The sequence below is a fragment of the Dermochelys coriacea genome, chromosome 5 (genome assembly GCF_009764565.3).
Source record: "Dermochelys coriacea isolate rDerCor1 chromosome 5, rDerCor1.pri.v4, whole genome shotgun sequence".
Lineage (NCBI taxonomy): Eukaryota > Metazoa > Chordata > Testudines > Dermochelyidae > Dermochelys > Dermochelys coriacea.
The window spans coordinates 137,225,934-137,244,434 of record NC_050072.1 but is presented as its reverse complement, the minus strand read 5'-3'; the positions used below and the strand labels follow the sequence as shown (position 1 = coordinate 137,244,434).

General features: G+C 48.2%; 1 pseudogene; it reads left to right on the top strand.

Moving 5' to 3' along the window:
• The window catches only part of LOC119856427, a 59,469-nt pseudogene that overhangs the window by 20,075 nt on the left and 20,893 nt on the right, over positions 1-18,501 (top strand).

Here is an 18,501-nt window from a genome sequence, read left to right as displayed (position 1 = left end):
GATCTGGTTACCTAAACTGGGAATGTCGACACCAGTTTGGGCATTTCCTTTTGTATTTTCAACTCGCATGACGGTACATGCATTTTTAGAAAATCTTTTCCTATTCCAGGCCTGGAAGGAAATGTCCTGCCCATGCATGACAGCGTAGAAGTGTTCCTCAGAAAATTTGAGAGTTGGGCTTTTTTTAAGTTGAAAGAGGAAATGTGGAGGCATTTCCTCTTGTTGATAGACTTCATTGGGAAGGCATCAGAAGATCATAAGTCAGAGTATGAGGGAACTTCAGATTGAACTGTGGGACTGTTGCCTTCATGTCTCAACAGAAGGAAAAGAGGAAGGTCCAACAACACCTTCATTCACGGTGCACTTATCTGAACAGTACTGATTGGCCTTACAAGCAAGATGAGTTAGCACCTCATTGACAAGAACCTGCAGCTGACTTTCTTTAGTGAGGAACTTGGCAGGTCTTGCCTTTTTCTGAAGGAGGAAAACCTTGCTTAGTTGCAGAAGCCTTGAATATTCTCATATCTCTGGGGCAGGTGTCTGTTCAATAATGTTCATTTATTCCTGAAGACTGTATTTACACAATTCAAACACAGTGGAACTTCTCTCCTCAGCAAGATGAGCACACTCATCCACCACATGGAATTTAGTGTAGCTTAAAATTTTGAACCTTTATCATCAAAATTGCTTTTGGAAACTACATAAGTAGTAGTTTCAGGTATGGTTATAGTTCAAAAAAATGTTTTCTGCCAATGTTCAGGGTTGGACATGCAGGGAGGGGAAGGGGAGTCATAAAACACTTTGTCTAGAAAAGAGTCACCATCTTGAGTTGGGAAACTATTTGTTCCATTTATGCACCAAGTTTCATTCCTAAATCTAAGACTTCCGGAAGAAGTTTGAGACTTGTGTAAACTTGTTGAACACAGAGCTTTTATTTCCATTTAGGAAAGGTGTCCTGTAAAGCCGCCTAGGCTCTCTGTAGTTTTTGGAGATAATGTTTTTTGGATGAATAACTCTGGTTCAAGTGGATTGGACCTTGTGTTCAGACTTGTTACTCTAGAGCTGGGATTCCTCTTTGAGAGGCCCTAAGGCCTCCATTCCAAAGGATGCTTAATGGAGTGTTGCCCTTTGTGTGATGTACAATGGAATTTGGAGTTCCATTCATGCAACATTATTCTTAATTCAGCATCTCATTTGGGAGATTTCAGAATAGCAGCCGTGTTAGTCTGTATTCGCAAAAAGAAAAGGAGTACTCGTGGCACCTTAGAGACTAACAAATTTATTAGAGCATAAGCTTTCGTGAGCTACAGCTCACTTCATCGGATGCATTTGGTGGAAAAAACAGAGGAGAGATTTATATACACACACACAGAGAACATGAAACAATGGGTTTATCATACACACTGTAAGGAGAGTGATCACTTAAGATAAGCCATCACCAGCAGCAGAGGGGGGGAAAAGGAGGAAAACCTTTCATGGGGAAATAGTTTTACTTTGTGTAATGACTCATCCATTCCCAGTCTCTATTCAAGCCTAAGTTAATTGTATCCAGTTTGCAAATTAATTCCAGTTCAGCAGTCTCTCGTTGGAGTCTGTTTTTGAAGCTTTTTTGTTGAAGGATAGCCACTCTTAGGTCTGTAATCGAGTGACCAGAGAGATTGAAGTGTTCTGGGTGTGCTCAGTCTTATACCTGCAGGCCTGAAACCATTGTTCTGAAAAGGAGTGCTCAAGCAACTCCAATTGCCATTGCTTTTATGGATTCTGAGGGCCAAAGGGACTGTTAAGGTCCTCTAGCCTGACCTCCTGTGTAGCCCAGGCCAGAGAATGTCCCTATAATAATTCCTAGAGTAGATCTTTTTTAGAAAAACTTCCTATCTTGATTTAAAAATTTATCAGTGATAGAAGATACACTGTTGGTAAATTGTTCCATTGGTTAAAAATTTACACCTTTAGTTCCCTTCTGGATTTGTTTAGCTTCCAACTTCCAGCCACTGGATTGTGTTGTACCTTTCTTTGCTAAAATGAAGAGCCAGTTATTAAATGGGGTCTTTCTAGAAGGCTGGCAAAGCCTTCCACTACAGGATGGATCTACAGAGGCAAGGTATTCAAAGAACCACAGTTACACACCTGCACACAGTCTCAATTATATATGTATAATCAGACTCTTGAACGCTAGCGAGAAGCTATTTACTAGTAACTGTGGAGGGTTTTTTAGTATGTTGCCTCGGCACATCCACACTAAGGGTTCTGCCCTACCTGTAGCACTGCTAGGTAAGCACCTTTGGAGAAGCACTGATGTATGTATATGTCTGTATCTGTCTCTCATTCCCAGGCTTCACAGTCCAAAAATGCAGTCCATGAGGTCAGAGTGCCATACTAATGAATCTAGGAGCTTTTGTTGCCTATAGTCAACAGGATTCTTGGGCTCTGTCATTCAAACAAAGCCAAATAAAGAAATTTAGATGACTCTACATTAAAAAAATTCAGCATTCTTGATGGAAGTTTGTTGTTGCATCCACACCACCTTATTCAGATTACAGATGGCCCCTCAAATTTTCTCCAACTCCTGGTAGTTAAAGATGCCACCACAGCCACTGCCTCAGAAAAGCATGTATAAAGTCCCAAAGCCCTGCACCGTATTCATTTTGAAAGATAGCACCTAATTTCATTGTGATTTACTCCATCCACCTTCCCTTCCTTCCGGAATCCAGAATGTGAGAAGAGCTCCAAAAAGTGTGAATTCTCCTCATTCTTCCAATAGAAGTACAAATCTCCCTGGCACTTCAAGTGTAAAGGAAACGGTCTCTAAGACCAGTACCCTTAAAAAGGTGTTCACAGAAATGGGCAAGCCGCTTCCGGAGACCTAGCATGCTCCACGAGGGGATCGCTGCTGGCTCCTGGGCTGCTAGAGCCTCTGCATTCGGTGGAGGAAGCCTGCAGAGTAACAACATCGTCGCTCAGCCATTATGAATTGAGACTGACTTTCACTGGTGTGTTTTTTCTGTTTTGTTTTGTTTTTTAATGGTGGGTTCTTCAAGTGGGAGTCTGTACAAAGTTCCATGTACAGCAATGGTTACCAGTTCTGTTTTAATCTTTGTTTTAATTTGGTTCTGCTTCAGTCAAATGGGAGTTTAAACAGCTCATTAAATCCCTCAAGTTAATCTATCTGCATGTGATCTTAGTCTGTTTTCTTTATTTACATTCTATCTCATCTCTGCTTCTTCTGTATCTCATTGTTCACATTTCCATCTCTTCTCTGGCTCTTCACCCTACATTCCTGGTTTTCCTTGCCCTAAATGCCAGTGTGCTTATTAATAGGATGGCTCTCTGGGCTAGACAGTCCCCTTCCTGCATAGGGCATCTCTGGGCTTCTAAAAATGAGTTCTTCAACTCCTGAGGGCCAAGTTCTTGAGGGCCTCTCCTCAATGTGGCAGCAGTCAGTCTCCAGAGAGGAGCCTCACCTGAGGGCTCCAATCTCTCTAAAAATGCACTGCCAAATCCCTCATCAATGGGGACTTGGCATATTTTAATATTCTTCCCCTGTGGAGGGGCTTGGGGCCTCATTCAAAGTGGAGAGGTCATTAATGGACAAATTTCAGAGACCCTGGGAATGCTTTGAGGAGGTTTTGAGGTCTTACTCTAGATTTGATAGGCCTCCAAAGTGCACTTGTTGATTTAGTAAAAGTCAATCCAAGAACCGAGCTGATCTGGAGCAGAGGAGCATATCTCATGCTTGAGTTGGTCCTCTGCTAAAACTGTCAACGAGGAGATGAGATCCGTGCTGATTTCACTGCAATGCAAAATAATGGGCTCTAGGGTCCAAGGCTGGGAAAATCAGTTTTGGAGTAGATTGGATTATGTTCTGCTCATCAGAGGGGTAGAAGAGGAAACTTGCTTTTAAGCACCTCCTAATGTAGTAAGTAGATCCAGTGTTCACTTTGGGAAGGCTGTGTGTCCTGCTTTCCTGCTCAGTGCCCCCTGTAAAGGGAAAAGGAGATATTAAGGGAAATCATTACACAAAATAGCTCATGCTTAAATCCCTGTAGATATCTTCCTAAGATTGTCTAAAATGCATAGTTGTTCATTCTTAAAATATTTAGGTTCGATTATTTACAAATGGTCAATGTCTCACTGGGCTTTCCTTTTTTCAAGGTGGAAAACGTATGCACTGGTGGGCATACAGATGTACTCCTTTATCCTGCTAAGAAAATGCAACACTTAGTGAAGAGTGGCATAGACCATGAAGGGACATCTCAGAACCTTACTTCTTCAAAAGCAGATCCTTTCGTAAAGCCAGTTATGGAGACCAAATCAGCTTCTCTGAATAGTGACTTCAAATAGAAAGTTGCAGAAATTTTGTTTAAGTATTCCAATAGTCTTTGGGCTAATGCACTTCCCAAGGTGTATGAAGACACATACAAAGTAAAATTTCCTGAGGATGCTCTGAATAATCTTGACTTATTATCTGATATATGTACTGTCAATCAGATAAGTGACAGCCCTAAAAAGGCAATCCTCTATGCTAAACCACAAAAATTACGTTGATTAGAATCTGAATGCCACTGATAGTGTCCATATCCATGAAGATCGGAAGATAATGGTTGAGCAAGAGTGCTCTCAGTTAATGGAAAAGAGCAGAGTCCAGAAAATACAATGGTCCCTCCTTTAATCATTCCGGCGGAAGCATCTCCATCTGTATTGGTGGTAGAACTGAACAACACTAATGAAGTTGTTATTAGGCAAGTCTTTATTTCACACTCTTTCTTCATTTTTCTAAAATCCAGAGATCATTCTGCACAATCAACTTCCTCACTATTTTGCTCACAAAAAACTATTTTACAAAAGAAAATAGAACAACAGAAAACTGCACTACCAGAATGTAATAGTTACTAACAATACTAACACATTTAAAATACTATAAAAATATTTAGTTTGCTATTGCAAAATTGAACAGAAATGAGCTCAGTGAAGATTCATTGAACTAATCCCAGCGTAAGCTTTAGAGAGAAGCAGAGAAGGGCTGAGGCTGTTCAACTGTCATTGGAAAATAGGGCTTTTAAATTGTCCTCCTCTTCTTCTTCATCATACTGTTCAGATGTCACCTTCCTATTATGTCTGACTCTCTTAAAACTATGACCCTTTATCCTTTAGTCTAGGTGTATTTGTTCAAATATAAAGGAAAACTGCAGTGTAATGTAAACATGAGAACAATGACTGTGCACTAAAATGTGCACTTTAATATCGCAATGATCTAATAGTGCTTTGAACTGTTTGCATGTTTGTTTGTGGGTTAGTCCTCTGAGAACCAATGTTAAAATAGCTCCGCTGCTTTAGAAAGGGTTGCTGCTGCTTCTATGTTCACCTATATAAAAAGAAAAGGAGTACTTGTGGCACCTTAGAGACTAACAAATTTATTAGAGCATAAGATGAAGTGAGCTGTAGCTCACGAAAGCCTATGCTCTAATAAATTTGTTAGTCTCTATGGTGCCACAAGTACTCCTTTTCTTTTTGCGAATACAGACTAACACGGCTGCTACTCTGACACCTATATAAAGTGGCTGCTTTGTGTCAGGAAATCCCATGGTAAGTTTACTCGTCGTCTTTAAGCTATGATAGAATGTAGAAAATGTAATCTCTGTGAAATACATATATAGCAGCTACTCTGCTGACTTTTCATCCGAAAAAGTTTAGTTACAAACCTTGAAAATTACTTTACATAGCACCTCAGAATGAACTGAGCAGATACTAGGTAGAGTGGTGTATCGACACTCCTCTCGTGGCTAAGTCAGTTTCTGCAGAGTTTAAGCTTACATTTAATTTTTTTTCCAGTAATCATCAAAAGCCCCAATCAGGATCTGGGCCTTATTGTGCTAAGCACTCTACAAATACTTTGGGGGGAAGGACTGTCTCTCAAGAGCTTATTAGCCTAATTATACAAGGTATGATGAGCAATATAGGAGGAAAGAAGGGTGGGGGGAGACATTTAAATAGACTACCTTTATGCATTATTTGGTTCCAAATCCCTTATACATTTTTAGTATTTAGCAGAAATTGGTAAAATTGATCGTGTGTGTGTGTGATCAATTATACCAATTTTTGCTAAATTTCAAAACTAAATTTCCAATCCTTTTAGTTAAAGAGACAATTAAGTGCCTCAAAACAGTGATGTTGGTCTGTAGAAAGATGGATACTGTTCTAAATGAGTGTTGACTCTGAAGCCTAATGATGATTAACCCATTATGATGCTAATTCTATCAGAAACAGCCATCTATTTTGGGTTTATGGGCAAAATGTGACTAGAGGACAAGACTTTTCTTTCTCAGTCTGAGCCTTAACACCATTCACATTGTCTTTTACCTCAAGCAAGTTCTTACTCTATTTTGTATTTAAGTGCTTCAATTGCAGGGGGTGGTTGTAATTTTATCTTGAACTTGGCTCTAAAACCAGTAAACTAGTCTGTGCCAAAATTTTTAACCAAGATGGTATACCAGACTTTCTCTGAATGGAAAAACTCACTGATCAACATAAAGAAAAGGCCACTTGAGTTTGTGACTGAGCCTAGGTTATTAAAAAATGGCAATACACTTACTACACGGGATTGAAAATATAGGGAGCCCTCGAAGAGTTCAGTTATTCAGATACATTAATTTAAAAAACAAAGATACTGGTAAATCTGAACTGGTGGCAGTAACTGTGGGATGATTTTTTTGGGGGGGGGAATGGCCAATGGAAGCAAGGAGGAGTTCTTGTATGTTAGAACATTAATCGATCCATGCAGATTGAATGCTTTGCATCAATAAGGGGGGGGTGCACAGAATCTGTCTTTCTCCCCACAGCTTTGTGTTCTGTCAGATCTGAAACCATGCTGAACACTTTTCTATTTTTCATTTTGACAACATTAATAATTTATTGTACACTTAGTGTGTCACTTATGCTTTTAGCTGTTTGAGATTAACTCTTCAAAGTGGATGGATTCTGACATGAAGAATTACGTTTTGGGAACTGCTTATGTTTAAAAAGTCTACTCTGTATGTACTGGGTCTAGCGTAGGGTTTTTTCTCCAGAGACAGTGTTGTACCATTTTTGTCACTTTGCCAATGCCATTGGGTTTAAACAGTTTCAGCAGGCATTTCATACTTAGCACCATGCACTTTGGCTCCATCCATTTCACACTTCCACATGGGTGTCAGATTTGCTGCATCAGCTCAGATCAATGATCTTTTTTCTTAGGTTCCTTCTATGGAGTCAACATGGGAAGAGCAAGGAAAAATTCCTCCTCAACAAGGAGCAGGACAGAACACTTCAGTGTTTGAGAGCATTAGGGAGGCTTCAACGCTGCTTAATCACTGCTGCTTTGAACACAGGCTTTCCAAGACCTTCAGAATAATGTGTTCTGAGATTAACACAATTTCTGCTTGTCACACACGCTGACATCCACACCACCTACTTACTCCTCTTCTCAATAAGGACTGCTTGATGACCCTGATTATCAATGTAGTTTTCTGCACGCAAACTTTGAAAGCATTGTCTTGGATTATATGCCCTGTATCCTCTGTCAAGTTTTTCTGGGGTGTAGGCTCATCCATCACGTATCTGTTCCAGTTCTTAAAAGTTACATTTCTAGTACAGCTTATGTAGCCCAGCATATTCCCAACCTGAAGCAGAAATATCTATAGCTAATCTTATTCCATTGCCTGTACATAATACAGAACCTCCCCTGAAGGCTCAGGTTGTGAATGAGCAGCTCATTCTCCTGTCGTTGAACTTGTCTATTGTTTGTCAGAGGAACATTCCCTATGTCTGACACAGAGAAGGTGGAGGAGAATGTTATATAATCTACTTAAGTGATGACTGTTTTACTTCTGATCTCAGATGTAAGTGAACTCCATTCCAAAATTGGCTTCATTGGAGTATGTAATGTGTATTAAACTTAAGGTATTGTTGAAGTAGGATGCTCTCAATACATTTCAGCTCCTATATGAGCTGACCAAAGTTCTGTCCCAGTTGCTGTTAGGTGTTGCTAAGGCTGCTTGTTCTGGATGAATTCAATATCTATTTCAGTAGCTCTTCTAGATTTAAAATTTCATAGCCACTGTGACAATCATGAGATTCAGTAAAAAACAACGAGGAGTACTTGTGGCACCTTAGAGACTAACAAATGTATTTGGGCATAAGCTTTTGTGGGCTAAAACCCACTTCATCAGATGCATGGAGTGGAAAACACAGTAGGAAGATGTACATACACAGTACATGAAAAGATGGGAGTTGCCTTACCAAATTGGGATCAGTTCTAACAAGACAATTCAATTAAAGTGGGCTATTATCAACAGGAGGAAAAATTCCCTTTGTAATGGTAATCAGGGTGGCCATTTCAAACAGTTGACAAGAATGTGTGAGTAACAGTAGGGAGAAAGTAGCGCGGGGAAATTCGTTTTTAGTGTTTGTAGTGACCCATCCACTCCCAGCCTTTATTCAAACCTAATCTGATGGTGTCCAGTTTGCAAATTAATTCCAGTTCTGCAGTTTCTCATTGGACTCTGTTTTTGAAGTTTTTTGTTGAAGAATTGCCACCTTTAAGTCTGTTGTTGAGTGTCCAGGGAGGTTGAAGTGTTCTCCGATTGGTTTTTGAATGTTATAATTGTTGACATCTGATTTGTGTCCATTTGTTCTTTTGCATAGAGATTGTCCGGTTTGGCCAAGGTACATGGCAGAGGGGCATTGCTGGCACATGATGGCATATATCACATTGGTAGATGTGCAGGAGAACGAGCCCATGATGGTGTGGCTGATGTGGTTAGGTCCTATGATGGTATCAGAGTTCTGTGATATGTGGACAGAGTTGGCAACAGGGTTTGTTGCGGGGATAGGTTCCTGGTTTTGTGTTTTTATTGTGTGGTGTGTAGTTGTTGGTGAGTATTTGCTTCAGGTTGGGGGGCTGTCTGTAAGCAAGGACTGGTCTGTCTCCCAAGATCTGTGAGAGTTATGCGTCGTCCTTCAGGATAGGTTGTAGATCCTTAATGATGCGCTGGAGTGGTTTTAGTTGAGGGCTGAAGGTGACGGCTAGTGGCGTTCTGTTGTTTTCTTTGTTGGGCCTGTCCTGTAGTAGGTGACTTCTGGGTACTCTTCTGGCTCTGTCAATCTGTTTCTTCCCTTCAGTAGATGGATATTGTAGTTTTAAGAACGCTTGATAGAGATCCTTTATGTGTTTGACTCTGTCTGAGAGATTGGAGCAAATGCGGTTGTATCTTAGAGCTTGGCTGTAGACAATGGATTGTGTGGTGTGGTCTGGATGAAAGCTGGAGGCATTCAGGTAAGTATAGTGGTCAGTAGGTTTCCAGTATAGGGTGGTGTTTATGTGGCAGTCGCTTATTTGCACTGTAGTGTGCAGGAAGTGGATCTCTTGTGTGGACTGGTCCAGGCTGAGGTTGATGGTAGGATGGAAATTGTTGAAATCCTGGTGGAATTCCTTAATGGCCTCCTTCCCATGGGTCCAGATGATGAAGATGTCTTCAATGTAGCCCAAGTAGAGTAGGGGCGTTAGAGGACGAGAGCTGAGGAAGCGTTGTTCTAAGTCAACCATAAACATGTTGGCATACTGTGGGGCCATGCGAGTACCATAGCACTGTCACTGACTTGAAGGTATACATTGTCCCCAAATGTGAAATAGTTGTGGGTGAGGACAAAGTCACAAAGTTCAGCCACCAGGTTTGCCATGACATTATCAGGGATACTGTTCCTGACAGCTTGTCCATCTTTGTGTGGAATGTTTGTGTACATGGCTTCTACATCGGAGAGATCTCTTCTGTCTGCTTAGAGCGTCTTCATCAGAAGCATTACAGTAGCACACCTGCATTGGTGCAGTTGTGCCACAGTAAATGATGTAGTGTAGACCTAGAGATGTGTGCGTAGGGAGAGATTATACCCTTGTCCTGGTATGACTGTTATTTAGGACAAGCAGAGCTCAGCTTTGCTCCTGGTGATGCATGAGATCTGTTTTACTGGTATGAAGTAAGGTGAAAAAGCCCAGCTGGGTTTGAATTCTGAGGGAGAACACCACGTCTCTTGCTAGATATTGCAACAGTCTTGTCCTAGACTATTGATCTTCTCCATTTCTATCCCCTTCAAAAGATGAAGCATAGAAGCTCGAATGGTATGGTGGAAGTTGCCCTCTGTATTTAATCCATCTTGATATGAAGGGTTAATGGAATCTCACATTGGTGATCATGGTAGATAGAGGTTTCATTCTATTCCCCAGTGATATCTGGGAAGTAAATGAATGAATTGGTTTCAGGAGGTAGACATCCTGGTGAGTCCAAGCTGCCTGTCCTTGGAAATGGCATGAAATATTTCTCTTTGTGGGCAAGTTAATTCACTTTCCAGACCTAGATAGACTTGCTCCTTGATTTCAGGTCTTTGCCATGGGAAGAAGAATGTGCTTTGGATAGTTTGCTCTCTAAGAGGGATTTAGAGTAGCAGCCATGTTAGTCTGTATTCGCAAAAAGAAAAGGAGTACTTGTGGCACCTTTGAGACTAACAAATTTATTTGAGCATAAGCTTTCGTGAGCTACAGCCACTAGACTGAGCCACTAGAAATTTTCTTTTTGGACACTTACAATCAAATCCAATTTGTGTCACAAATAGTTATATTTGCAAAAAGAGCTACAGCTCACAAAAGCTTATGCTCAAATAAATTTGTTAGTCTCTAAGGTGCCACAAGTACTCCTTTTCTTTTTGCGAATACAGACTAACACGGCTGCTACTCTGAAAATAGTTATATTGCATCTCTCATTAGATCCTTACCTAGCTTCAGACAGTACTACTAATTCTTCGCTTCTGTAAGAACTATAACTCTGTTTCTGTATCCTCATTTTTTGAGAAGGAAAGTTCAGATGCTGATGTGACTAAATATCTACATGTATGCTTTTCTGTTTCAGTTTTTGCATCTGCTCAAATTTTCTGTTGCTGTACTTACCCCCTTGGTGGATTTGTTTCCTGTGACACACTGTAGGAATGTGGGCAAAGACTATTCTGCTGCTCAAGAACTAATGGAAGATGAGATGAAAGAATATTATAGTCAGAATCCCACAGTATTGCTAATGCAGTCTGTAAGCATTGGACAACTTGTCGCTGTACATGCTGAGGAAGATGCCTGGTTGCGTGCTCAGATAATTTCAGTGGAAGACAATAGAATAAAGGCAAGCAAGTCTTTCATTTTGACACTTTTTGTGAAAAAGAATTAGTGTAAATAATAATAATACAGATAATAGCTGTGCATTTATCACAGAAGAATCACTTTGCAGTACTCAGCAACAAATTGCTTTTGCTCTTCATTACATGAAAAACAAATGTAGTTTTTAAAATAATTACAGCATTGCCGCTAAAGTAAATGGTCTGTTGCATTTTTCCTTATTTTTATTTTAGGCTTTTCTGTGTTCATTGGTATCTCTAATATACTAATGTATCCTATGCATCATTATGAAACTTGGACGTAGTATCTCCATCTTCCAGATACAGAACGTAAATGCCACTAGATAACTAGAATGCTGATCTCCTGAATCAAGTCCTAGTGCAGTTACCACAAGTCCATTCTTACTGTGTCTTTTGCAGCTTGTTAACAGTGGTGCTTAGGCTCACTTACACCGAGTGGGTATTCCTGTTGTTGTACTCAGCATGCTAGTTACTAAAATACCTTGAACAAAATGATTAAACTTTTCACAGTGCTGCAGTTTCTCTTCTTGTTCTGTGTTCTCTAGAGTCACAGTTGTATTTTGGGGGGCTTTACTTTTAAAGAATTAGAACATGACTGAACTAGAAGAGTTTTTAAGAAAAATTTCAAGTTCTTCGTGTCAAGTGTCACTATGTAGTATGACAAAGCTCTGTCCTTGCCTCCATGGGTCCCGCGTTTCCTGGTGGATTTCACTAGCCTCAGAGGCTCATGGTGACCCTCCAAGTAACCCTTCTTTCTCTAGAGACAAGGGTCACAGGCTACTGAGCCATTTTCATCATAAGCCAGCGAGGGAGATGAGGAGAAGTTATCCTTCCTTGCACAGTCTCTGTTGTCTCCCAGTCTCAGTGATTAATCAGGGGGCAAAGGTGGGGCGGGGGGAACCCAGGCCCACCCTCTACTCCGAGCTCCAGGCCAGGGACCCTAATAGTATCAGCTATGGTAGCTGACCTTTTAGAAACATGACATGTTCAATTCCCTGGGCTACTTCCCCCACAGTAGCCCTCACTTCCTCAAGCTCCACTTCACCCTCACCTTAGGGCCTCCTTCCTTGTGCCTGATATGGTGTGTACTACTCAGCCTCTCCAACCGCGCAACTTCCTCCCATAGCTCCTCACATGCCCACCCACCTGACTGACTGGGAGGCTTTTAACTAGTTTCAGCCAACCTCTAATTGGATTCAGGTGTCCCAATCAACCTAGCTGTCTTCACTGCCTTCTGGAAAGTTCTTAATTGGCCCCAGGTGTCTTAATTGACCTGGAGCAGCTGCCATTTAACTTATCCTGGTCTTATTGGGATTTGTTTAGCCTGGAGTGAATCTCTCTCCCTCCCATGACTCTCCCACAGCCTTCTAGCTTGGAGGGAGGTGGGAAGCTGCTACTCCTGCTGCTAGGCCCTAAGCTCTCCCTGCTGCTCCAGCTGCTCCCCTGGCTGGGCCAGACACCACCCCCCCGTTCTCTGCTACCTGGTTGCTGGACCCTCCATTCTCGGGTGCTGCTACTGCTCCAACTGCAGCCCCGGGGGGGGGGGGGGTCTGCTAGCCCACTCCCCAGAGAGGAGGAATGAGGGACCCTAGCCACTGCTGTTGTGGACACCATCACCACCACCACCTGAGAGGGGTCCTTTCTGCCCACCTGGACCACCACCTGGAGTTCCTGGAGCTGCTGCTGCTGCTGTGGAGTCTGCTGCCTGGAGCTGCTGAAGCCCGAGGAGGAGAAAAAGAGGACCATCTACCAGTGGGGGAGCACCTAGAGACTTTGCAGACCACCGTGGAGGGGCCCTAAGACTAAGTAATTTTCAAACTGTGCTCTTGTGGTGGGGGTCCTGACTGTGTTTGTAGGGACACAGAGGGTGTGGTGTGGAACTGCCCCCCGACCCATCTCTGTCCCCCCCAACCCCCACCACTACTACCACCACCGCTGCCCCCTCCACCACCCCCACTGGCTGTATACCATCTGCCTCAGCTCCTGCCTCTGGACTCAGCTGCTTGCTTGGCTTGCCATGCCCTATTTCCACCCTTTGGGCCAGAAGCAGCAGCCAGCTTAAAAAAAAAGGACTTGTGCAAGTGCACGTGGGCACATGTGCCCCCCCACGGACTGTCTACCCCCACAGCTTTGCCCTTTACTACCTGCCCCATTTGCCACTTGTAGCTTTGCCCCCCCTTTTGTCCCAGCCCCACGTACTAGCTTCAGTTTGTTTGCCTGCCCCGCCCATTTCCTCCTGCAGCTTGTTTGTTTGCCCTGCCCCAGCCTCTGAAGCTAGCCCCTTGGTTTCCCTGTTCTACCTCCAGACCGCTTAGCCCCTCGCTCCGTGTGCCCATGCCCCCTCCCATGCGCTTGTGCAACTCCCCATTTTAGTTTCAATCCTCTTCACTGCACCCCCAATGTTGTTGTATCCCCCCCTCCCCTAGTGCACCAAGAGGAGCCGGAATTCCACCTTGTGTCGGTGACTGACCCCTAACCCCTGATTGCCCCCCATCCAGCCCACCCCTTTTGGCGCCCTCCTCCCCTGCCTGCAGCCTAGCGGGGAGGAGTGGTCGACCTGCTTCCCCTCTCCCCTCCTCCTTCTGGTGTCTCCCCTTCCCACCCTGCTCATGATGGTGGGGGATGAGACAGGTGGGGCCCCTCCAGCAGCCCGAGCTGCCCCTCCCCCGCATGCCCCTCCGTCACCCCCCCAAGCTTCTACCTCCGCTGCCGAACCATCTGCCACCACCCCCGCTGGGGCACCAGCAGCGATGGGCATTGGGTGACCTCCACTGCTGCCACGTCTCTCACCCCCTCAGATTCGGGGGGAGCCCCCCCAGCCGGCAGGAAGGGCCAGGGGAAAAAGAAGGGGAAGGGCCCCACTAAAAAGACCAGGCCCTCCATGGCAGGGGCTGCCCCCAATGCCCCGGCCCCACCACCGGCTGGGGCGTCCCTCCCCGCTGTTCCCTCCACCAGCTCTGCGGGTGTCCCTCCCCCGGCCCCCAGAGCGTAAGCCCAGGTGGCGGCAGCCCCCCCGTCTGCCGCTACGTCATCTCTCCTACCCACCGCCTCCACTACCATCTAGAGAGGCCGGGGCCCCTTTACCACCATGACCAGGAAGTACGGCGTTTGTTGCCTCCTGGTGCCCGCCTCGCCCCACGTGGAGACCTACGTGCGGGCGTTGGCGAGGGTGATGGGGCCCACGGCCATTGTGGCGGCCTCCAAAATGTATGGCAAGGTCGTCTTCTTCTTAGCATCGGAGGCCGCCGCCCAGGAGGCGGTGGAGAAGGGCCTGGCGGTGGGGGGCGTGTTCGTCCCCTTAGAGCCGCGAGAGGACCTGGGCATCCGCCTGGTCCTGACCTCCGTCCCTCCCTTTCTCCCCAATGCCGCCCTGTTACCTGCCCTCTCTACCCTGGGGAAGCCCATCTCTGTCATCAGCCCTCTCCCGTTGGGCTGCAAAGACCCCGCCCTCCGTCACGTCCTCTCGTTCCGCCGGCAAGTGCAGCTTCAACTGCCGCCGGCGGCGCGCGACGGAGAGGCGCTGGAGGGGTCCTTCCTAGTCCCCTACCAGGGGGCCCATTACCGGGTGCATTATTCCACGGGGGAGGCCCGGTGCTACCTCTGCCGGGCGATGGGGCACATCCGGAGGGACTGCCCCTTGGCCCGGCAAGGAGGGGCATCTGGGACCCCCGAGCCCCGGCAGGGCACCGGCCCCATCATCGCCAACGCCCCTGGCTGCCCGGCGCCTGAAACCGCCCCTCCTCCTTCCCAGTCTACCATTGCTCCCACTCGGGCCCAAGGGGCACCCCCCCAACTATGCCCAGACGAGCGGGAGAGCCCCACCGCCGCTGCTTGCAATCTGGCGGGGCCTGTGGAGGAGGGTGCAGCAGGGACACCGCCAGGCATGGGAGCGGGCCCACCCCAAGGGGAATCTTCCCTCCCTTGAGCTGCCCCACCGTTACCCCCTCGAGTCCCTGAGCCACTGCCTCTGCCCCCTGACACAACCCCTGCTAGCCAGCCCCCGGATGATGCCATGGAGGGCTGGGCCCTAGTCCAGGGTAAGCGGGGTAAGCGGAAGGCTCGAGCTCCGCTCCTTCCATCTGATGCGGAGGCCCCCCGGAAGACCAGGAAGGGGGGCACCGATGCCAAGCCTTCCGCTCTACCCACGGGTGTGCTCCATCCACCAGAGCCGGCTGGGGAAGACGTGGCAGCACTGGAAGGTGGTATCTCCCCTCCACGGGAGTTCCTCCGTCCAAGACCCCCGAGGCACCATCTGAAACCCCAGTGCGCCCCGAAACAACTGTCGCGTCAGGTGCCGGCAGGGAGAATCCCGTGGTGGCGGAAAATGATTTCCCATCTATATATGAGGAGATCAAGGCCCTGGGTCTGACCCCGGTCACGCAGGGGGAGGACGACCCTATGCTAGCGGGCCTTGATCTGGGCGACTTCACTCCAGCCCCCCTTTCCCCATGTTCCCTCCCCCTAACCGTTGCTTCCACTCCCACCTCCGAGGAGCCCCTGGACTCCTCCATCAACCCGGCTGCAGAGGGCACCCCGCTGAGAGCCGCCGTGCCTGTTGAGGCGACGGCCAGTGCCACGCGGCTGGAACCTGAGCCACCAGGGGCAGCCCTCGCTGGTGAGGAGCATTCGACCTCCTTCCCGGGAGAGGGTCCTACAGGAGAGAGTCCACCCCCTGATGCCGTGGCTGCCAAATCCACCATAGAGCTTGCGCCCGGCATCACTGAGAGCCCTCTCCCCGCCCAGACTCTCACCTCTACCTCTGCCCCGCCCTTATCCCATCCACCTCCCGAGATGTTATTGCCGCCCCTGGGACTGTCTCCTTCCCCTTTCCAACAGATGACTCCCAGGGGGCGGCCTCTGTGTTTGCCCGTCCCAACCCCCCAGGGGCTGCTATCCTCCCTCCGCCGCCCCCTATCGCCCCAGCATTCAGGTCAACCCATCAGGAGCCCCGCCGGGGGTCCGGACCCTGTCTGCCCATCTCGGTGGGCCACGGGGCTGTACCAAGGGCCACGTTGGGGAGTAACCAGACCATAACCCCAGCCCCCCATGCGCTGCAAGAGGAGTTGTGGGAGTTTCTAGAAGACATCTGTGGCTCCCGCAACAAAGTACAGCTTGCTCTCCAGCGATGGGGGGATTTTAATCAAATCCTCCGGGCCGCAAGGGCCCTCATGGGGGAGGGTAAAAGGACTGGGAGGCAGGGCGCCGCGGCCTACCAGCGGGTCCGCCTCTTTCGTGACTCCTTACTCACCTACGGGGTGGGTCACGGATTGCTGCACGGCCCATCGGGAGCTGCGAGTGTCCCTGCCAGCGAGGATTCCCCCCAGCCCTCCTCATGGCACCTTTTACCATCGCAACATTGAACACCCGCGGCTGTAGGATGGGTCCCAGGTGCTCTCCTTCCTTCGGGACGGGGGGTACTCTGTGGTTTTCCTGCAGGAGACCCATACGGATCCTACTGCTGAAGACAGCTGGCGGCTGGATTGGGGGGACAGGGTCTACTTTAGCCACCTCACAGTTCGTACGGCTGGAGTGGCGACCCCGTTCTCCCCTGACCTACGGCCCAAGGTGCTGGGGGTCGCCAAGGCTGTGCCGGGCCGCCTGCTGCACCTCCGGGTCCGCATGGAGGGGCTCGTAGTCAACCTCGTCAACATCTATGCCCCGGCAGAGAGCCCAGAGCGGCTGCAATTCTATCAGCAGGCGTCCGCCTTCCTCGGCACCTTGGATCCTCAGGAGTGCCTGGTCCTGGGAGGGGACTTTAACATCACCCTTGAGGAGCGGGACCGCTCGGGGACCGAGCAGAGCCCGGCTGCCGTCGCCGTCCTCCAGGAGATAGTCGAACACCACTCCCTGGTGGACGTCTGGCACGACCACCACCCGGATGACACTTCCACGTTCACCTTTGTCCGGGTGGAGGCCCATCGGTCGCGCCACTCCCGGTTGGACCGCATTTATTTATCACGCTTTCATCTTTCACGAGCCCACTCATCCAGCATCCGGCCGGCCCCTTTTTCTGACCATCATATAGCCACCGTGACAGCCTCCCTCTGCGCGGAGAGGCCGGGGCCGGCCTATTGGCATTTTAACAGCAGCTTGCTGGAGGGTGCAGGCTTCGTGGCGTCCTTCCGGGAGTTCTGGCTGGCCTGGCGAGGGCAGCGGCGTGCCTTTCCCTCGGCGCGGCGGTGGTGGGACCTAGGGAATGTGCGCGCCCGGCTCTTCTGCCGTGACTACACCCAGGGCACCAGCCGACGGAGGGATGTGGCGATAGAGCAGTTGGAACGGGAGGTCTTAGAGCTGGAGAGGCATCTGGCCACCAGCCCCGAGGATCCATCCCTCTGCGGAGCGTGCCGGGAGAAGCGGGAGGAGCTCCGGACCCTCGAGGACCATCGGGCCCGGGGTGCCTTTGTTTGATCCTGCATCAGTCTCCTTCAGGAGATGGATCGCGGCTCCCGCTTCTTCTACGCCCTGGAGAAAAAGAGGGGGGCTAAAAAACATGTCATCTGCCTACTGGCAGAAGATGGCACCCCCCTCACAGATCCGGTGGAGATGTGCAGGAGGGCGAGAGCCTTCTACGCAAGCCTTTTCTCCCCGGATCCGACCAATCCTAACGCTTGCAGAGTGCTTTGGGAGGAGCTCCCGACGGTCAGCGCGGGCGACCGAGACCGGCTAGAGCTGCCTCTCACTCTGGCTGAGTTCTCGGAAGCCCTCTGTCGCATGCCCACCAATAAATCTCCGGGCATGGACGGGCTGACTGTGGAGTTCTACCGTGTGTTCTGGGATGTCCTGGGCCCAGACCTAGTCACCGTCTGGGCCGAGTCTTTGCAGAGTGGGGTCCTCCCTCTTTCGTGCAGGCGAGCCGTGCTCGCCTTATTGCTGAAGAAGGGGGACCTCCGCGATTTACGAAATTGGCGTCCCGTCTCGCTCCTCAGCACGGACTACAAAGTTGTGGCAAAAGCAATCTCGCTGCGGCTAGGGTCAGTGCTGGCGGACGTGGTCCACCCAGACCAGACCTACACCGTCCCGGGCCGCAGCATCTTCGACAACATATATCTGGTCCGGGACCTTTTGGAACTCGGGGGTAGGGATGGTCTGTCGTTCACCCTCCTGTCCTTAGATCAGGAGAAGGCGTTCGACAGGGTGGATCACGGGTATCTCCTGAGCACTCTGCAAGCGTTTGGCTTCGGACCCCAGTTTGTGGGTTTTCTCCGGGCACTGTACACCTCTGCGGAGTGTTTGGTCAGGCTCAACTGGACCTTGACCGAACCGGTCAGCTTCGGGCGAGAAGTATGGCAAGGG